This window comes from Vicugna pacos, chromosome 13 (genome assembly GCF_048564905.1).
Source record: "Vicugna pacos chromosome 13, VicPac4, whole genome shotgun sequence".
NCBI lineage: Eukaryota > Metazoa > Chordata > Mammalia > Artiodactyla > Camelidae > Vicugna > Vicugna pacos.
This window is the reverse complement of record NC_132999.1, coordinates 41885643-41891912: the sequence shown is the minus strand read 5'-3', so window position 1 is coordinate 41891912 and position 6270 is coordinate 41885643. Positions and strand designations below refer to the sequence as shown.

The following is a 6270-nucleotide window of genomic DNA, read 5'->3' as shown; positions in this document are numbered from 1 at the left end:
ACGCCCCCGCCCCTTCCGTCCACCTCCCTCCTTCTTCCCCAGGCCACCCAGGCAGGGGGAGGGGATGGAACAGAGCAGCCCACGTGACTGCCGACAACCTGGCGCGTGACGCAAGGCGGCGGGCCTAACGCTCGCCTTGCCTTGTGGGAAACGTAGTTTCTTAGACCGTCAAGTTGGCTAGGAGGTCCGGGCCTAGGACTACATTTCCCAGGAGGCCTCGGGCGACGCCGCCGCTACTTGCGTCGCAGAGCGGGGACGCGGGGCGCGCTGTCGGGCGGGGGCGAGGTTCGGGCCGGTTGTGCCGTTGCGAGGCTGCAGCTGCGATCGCTGTGGTAGGCCCAGGTGAGTGAGGGCCCCTAATGGGAATTAGGGCATCCCAACCGGCTCCAGTCGTTTCGCCTTTTATCTTTCCTCCGCGGCCGCTGGCTCCTCGTCCCCGGCAGGCTCGGCGCGGAGCCGCTTCCCCAAGCCTACCCTCGGCCTCTTCTGAGCGGGCCCCGCTCGCTCCGGCTCCTCCCCCTCCCCGCCCTTCAGGGCTTCCCCTCGCTCTGGCCTAGCTCTCGACGCTGAGGGCTGCCTTTTCTCCGGAGCTGCTCCTACCCTTTTTTCTTCTTTCAAGCTGCCGGGGAGAGGCCTCTACCTCCTTCATTTCTCCCCTTAAATCGTGTGAACCCCATTATCTTATTTTCTCCTTTTCCCGGAACTCTTGAGTGCCCTTCCCTCCCCCAACCTAGTCTCCATTGGCCTGGTTCTGTCTTCTAGGGCGCATGTGGCTGGCACTCAGTAAATGTTAGTAACTCTTCTGTTCTTTTCTGCCTTGTGGTCGGGGAGGCATAGTCCAAATTTACCAGCCACGGGAACGTTTGTGCGCTCACTTTGGTTTCAGTCTCTTGGGTTGGACGTGAGGCCGACTTGCGTTCCGGTGGTAATCGGCGTGTGTTCTGCTGGCATGAGGTAATTTCCTTCTCCTCCCTTAGCAACTTTCATCAGCTATACTCTTTGCCTTTCTAAATCTTAGGGGTGGAGCATGGCGGCGGAAGCTGGCGAGTAGCACCAGAAGTTGGAAGCCGTCAGTGATAGTTCAGTGTTTACGGGGAGGTTGTTAATAGAATTGAGGAAAAAGCCTCTGAGAGTGTGGTAGAACCTGGCGGGGGAGAGCCGATGAAGCTTCTGGTGGCTGCATAACAGAAGGCTCCTGGAGCTCGCTGCTTGTTCAGGTTTTGGCTCTGCTAGCTTTTGGTTTCAGATCAAGGGGCATCCCTTCCAGGTGCCTTCGTTTCCTTATCTGTAAAGTAGAGGCGAGTAACAGGGGCGACTTGATAGGGTTATTGTGAAGATTAAATGAGATAAATTGAAAACCGCTTAACTCATTACCTGACGTGCGTTAAGCACTATTATCATCACTTTTAGAATTTATAGATTGTAGGCCAGAGTGAAAAGACATGTAACACGCCATCGTTTTTTCCCCTTTCAGATGGCCCTCCCTTTTCTTTTATGGAAATCCTGTCTGTTGTAGTCTGTCCTGTTATCTGGAGGGCCTGATGTGTGTATCATTATGCAGAAGCCTGTTAAAGAGCCAAAAACGTCTGCTGCTATGAACAACTTGTGGAACAAATTGGGCTTAGTTTGTGGAACAGTTGGGAAATTGGTTTTGTGAACTAGTGTACACACTTCAGCAATATGAAAACAAACCTTTTTCTGTACCCATGTAGGCTTGATTGTATTTTGTAAAAGAGATGAGTTGAAGTTTTTGTAAAGAACTGTTTAACTAAAAGCTCTTATGTCCAGTACACTTCCATCTCTTTGCTTTGTTGGTGGTGGTGGTGTTTTTTTTTTTGAATCTCAGCACCAGTGAAAGATCTCCGGTTTTGGAGACAATGTTTTTAGACTGCGGATTAGGTAGAGTCCAGCTTTAGCGGCAGTAGTGGTAATAGTAGCAGCAGCAACAGTAGTCAGCAGTTCTTTAGCATATTTCTTTTTTAGAGTAGCTAGTACAGGTACTTTCTGAATTTGGTTTAGCCAGTGAAATGATGAATTACAAAGAGTGTTCTGTTTTGTACTGGAAAACTGGAGGGAGGAAACTTGAAGTATTTCCGAAATTAGCACCGAGATGGGGAGGGATGAGGCTGACTAAGGGAGAGCATAAGACATACGATTTATTAATTTTTTTAGAATGGATAGAATTAACCACTAATAGACTTTAAGGTGTTAGACTGTTTCTTTTGGGCATAGTGACATCCTGAGTTGAAGGAAGTGTGGTGGAATGCTGTCCTCTCAAATACTAGATTTTTTGGTAGATTGCTTCACACACTCATTCTGTAAACATCTAAAACTGACTCATTATTTGAATGATTTAGTTCTTAGTCCCTGATGAGACTTTTTGAGAGCCTGCAGTATAGTGGGGGAGTACACAACAGATAAGCAAATAAATTACCAATTGAGGAAATTGACGTGGAGGTATCAAGCAGGGCACTTGATAGACCCTAAAAAGGGAGAGACCTAAGGGTAGTCAGAGAGGTTCTTTTTGGTGAGAGTGAGGAGACAATTTTGTAGGGCGGGCATTTTAGGTAGAGGGAACAGCAAGTGCCAAAACTAGAAGATGGGGAACTTAGTGTGCTTTCCGAACTGAAAAGAGGCCAAGTGTGGCTGACACATAATGAGGAGAGTGCTTAAAGGTGAGATGGAGAGGTAAGGTTGTTTAGGGAATTGATTGAAGCCCTCTGATTTACATTTAAAAATCTGTTATGCAGGGGTGTGGAAATTGGATTGTGGGTGTTATCAATTAAGAGACTGTGCAACTCCAGCCTGGAGATGGTAGTTGGCGAAGTAGAGAGGTGAAGTAGAGATGCATTAGTGGGAAGAAGCGGAGGATTTGGAGATTACATAGTTTTAATATTCTCTAGAGCAAGACATCAGTCTGTGGTCCATGGACTACAGGAGCTTAAGAACTCTAAAATTTTTGAGAGGGAGTACCTTTTCTCAAAGGGTTGTATTACCTTCCATCATATTCATTAGTCTCAGTTTAAGAACCAGTACTCTAGAGTCTGTAATGCAGGTTTTATAACCCATAAAAGAGTAGTTGCCCATTGCTTACCAGGACAGTTGAGTCATGGGTACCCTTTCTGAAAGACTGACTTTCTTAGTGTTTCAAGGAAACTTTTTTTTTTCAAAGTTAAATGTGCGATAGAAAAATCAGCTTTTAGTGTCTTTTAGTCTAGGAGTTATGGGCTGATATACGCATTGAAGAGGCTGAACATTTGTAAGCTCTGTTTCACAAAAATCCATATCCATTTCCTAATGTTTTCTTCCATTGGGTTTTGTTTGCAGTTCCTATTTTAGTGGTAGAATTGTAGCACCTTAGTGTGTGAAGAGTGAGTTAATTTTCTTCTTGCTTTCCTTCCAACAGTTAGGGGTTTCAGATGTATGTTCATATATTTTGTAGTGTATTTTTAGGTGTTAGTGTGTTATTGGAAGCATAGAATGTGCTTTCTACCAGAAAGTTAGAGCTCTACCACTGAAAGAACTGTGCATTTTTCTTTTTATGGTAGGGGTTGAAAACTGAAGACTCATGGACTAAATCCAGTTGACAGATGTGTTTTGTTTGGCTCACACAGTGTTGTAAATTTGAATGAGTTGTCAACATTAAAAAATGGAGATTTCATGTAAAAATGTAGATTCAGGCTGCTTTGAAAATTCAGATTGGCAGCCTTGGCCCTCTGTTTTTGCTTGCTGCAGCCATCTTTTGTGGTTGGGGCATATCCTTATATCACCATTAAAATTTTTTTTTCTGTCTTGGTGCTTTATTTCCTTTTGTTTCTTCTTTAAAAAAAAAAAGAAGGAAAGAAATTTTAGAAAAGGGAGGTGGAGCAGTGCCAGGGCAGGAATGCAAAACATTGAATTATTTTGTTTCCAAACTGAAGAAACTCAAGGGCTTTTAGAAAGTAAAAGGTTTGATCTGACCCTTGCCCATGCCTTTTAGTTGGCACATGTGCAGTGTCCTCATTTTTGTTCTGCGTGATTTGCTTTTTAGCATCAGGAATGCAGTAACTGCACAACTTGGCTTGTTTCAGAAGATAGAAGGCCAAGCAAAGAGAAGTTGCTGAATATCTAATTAGAAGACTTTTGGCTGCTGTCCTGAGGCTCCCCCCAGTATATGGTCTGCTTCTGTGAAGTCCATTGCTTTGCTTTCAGTAATCTTGTGTGGTTCTTTTAGGGGTAAATAACTCAATTTTCTTTTTCTCTTTTAACTAAGAGGGCAGGATACATAAAGGATTGATAGAGAAAGTCATAGAGGTGAGCCTACTTTGTAAAGTTAACTTAGAGATTTCTTCACTCCAGGACTCTCCATTACTTCATGGCTTCCCAGAAGATGGTCCCAGTGTGTCTGAAGGATGTGTCCAAGAGTCTTGACTAAAATCTTTGGCTACCAGACTATGGACTGTCAGGAAAAAAACTTTAAAAATGAAGGAGGTTTGGTCAGGTGCCAGACTGGGGTTGCTCAGTAGAAAAAAATAATTGGGTAAATTTTTTAATATAAGAAATTCTTGTTTCAGCTGTAATAAATTAATTCTTTACAGAGCCATACTTTGCATTCTCTGAAGGTCTTACTGCTTAGCTGTCAAGGAGTTGCTTTGTCACTTTGGCTTTGGCAGTTTTGATGTCCCTTTTTAATGCATGTATCACATCTGTTTTGAGGCTCTTTCCTTGACTGCTGCATCTATAATAGTGCTCCACTCATCAACGAAATACCTCCCCCACCCGTGCATTATTACTGTGGAACATTATAATTTATTTTTCATCTGTTGTGTCTTCAACTCTTTAGGGAGTAAAGCAGGGATTGTTTGAGTCACTGCTGAATCCCCACATCTAGGATGTTCTTTGTTACATAGAAGAGGCTTAGTAAATATTGAGAGAAAAGATGAGTTGATACAGGAATAAATCGATGGCTGACTGGGTGGCAGTCTCTGGAAGTGCTCCCACTATCAAGTCCTAGTTTACTCAGATTCTGTTATGCTACCTGTTGAAAATAATTTGGTGGTGGGTGAGGAGATTGCACAGGTGTGAGAGGGTACTTACTAGAGTGATGAAAGTAGTCTGTTGTTTGGGTGGGGTGGTGTTTACACAGTATATTTTGTCAAAACTCACTAAACTGTATCCTTAAAATGTGTACATCCATTTTATGTGAATTATAAAGTTGATTTATAAAATTTTCTATTCAAAACTCATTCTCTAAAGGCTATTCTGTAAAACTGAGGTAACTATCAGTAGGTTGTGGTAATGATTGTTGTCCTTGAATTTATAGTAGATTTAGTCAAGTATAGGTTGGACAGGAGGTTTTAAAATACTCTGGGGTGAGGGAAAGAGGCTGAGCTGCCGGGCTCTGAGCAGCCCACTTCCATTTCAGTCAGAGCGGTGCTGCATTGATATTTTATACTTTGGGGTTCTGCTTAACATTTCATTGTTAAAAAGATAAAACAGCTGAGTTCCCTAAGGTCCTCCCACCCCTACACCAGGGTTAGTTAAGCAAGACACAGCTTGCAAACCCTTGGTGGGGCAGGTAGTTGTCTTCAGTTTTGTTTTCCCTGCTCACCACAGATAGATGGCTTGTTGAAAAATTGACATTGCAGAATATGTAATGTAGAAAGTGAAAATTTCCTATAACGCCATCTCTTTAGGTCAGTGGTAACAGTTTGGGTATATTTCTGAATAGTAAGGGTAGACAGTAAGGAATCATGGAGGAAGTAGAGATAAACCTCTTCGGTTTATTATGAAAGCTTAATACTTAAAACCTCTCTTCAAAAGAACTTAAATTGCAAAAGCGAATCATTTGTGTTATTCCTCATGTTCCTGAAAAATTGAGAAGATATGTTGATTCTTGGGTTGATGGTGAATGCTTTGTCTTTGTAGCATAGAACTTAGTTTGACTGTTCTCTTCCTTTATTTCTGTTCCATGCTTGTTTGTCATGTTTTTGCTGGACATTTTACCTTAAGCAAGTGTGAATTGTTTCATCATTCAGCCAGCCAGGATGATTCAAATAGCCTTGAATGTAGTGCCATATTGAATGACAGTATAGAGTGAGAAGGTGAATGTATTTAATTGATTGCTGGTTTATTATCTTCTTTTTTTGCTATGGAGGCTGTTTTGTGTTGAAGTATGCATACATGTATGATGAAAGTAGTTGGTAGGGATATTTTCTATTCCACTTTTAGCAAAATGTTTGCAGCTGCAGTGTTCAGTTAATAGGACATGCTCATGGGGGTTTATGACAC

At 42.7% G+C, this 6270-nt stretch overlaps 1 protein-coding gene across 5 annotated transcripts in view; it reads left to right on the top strand.

The window, feature by feature from the left end:
* The first annotated feature begins 246 nt into the window (after positions 1 to 246).
* Positions 247 to 6270, top strand: part of THRAP3 (thyroid hormone receptor associated protein 3) — a 64713-nt gene continuing 58689 nt past the window's right edge. For 3 of the 5 annotated variants that reach the window (XM_072974764.1, XM_072974766.1, XM_006212684.4), the window contains exon 1: positions 247 to 342. The gene's annotated coding sequence lies outside the window, so the exon portion shown is untranslated. Of the gene's footprint in view, positions 343 to 932; positions 955 to 6270 lie in introns of those variants that run through there. The other 2 variants (XM_072974765.1, XM_072974763.1) reach the window with 2 other exon arrangements.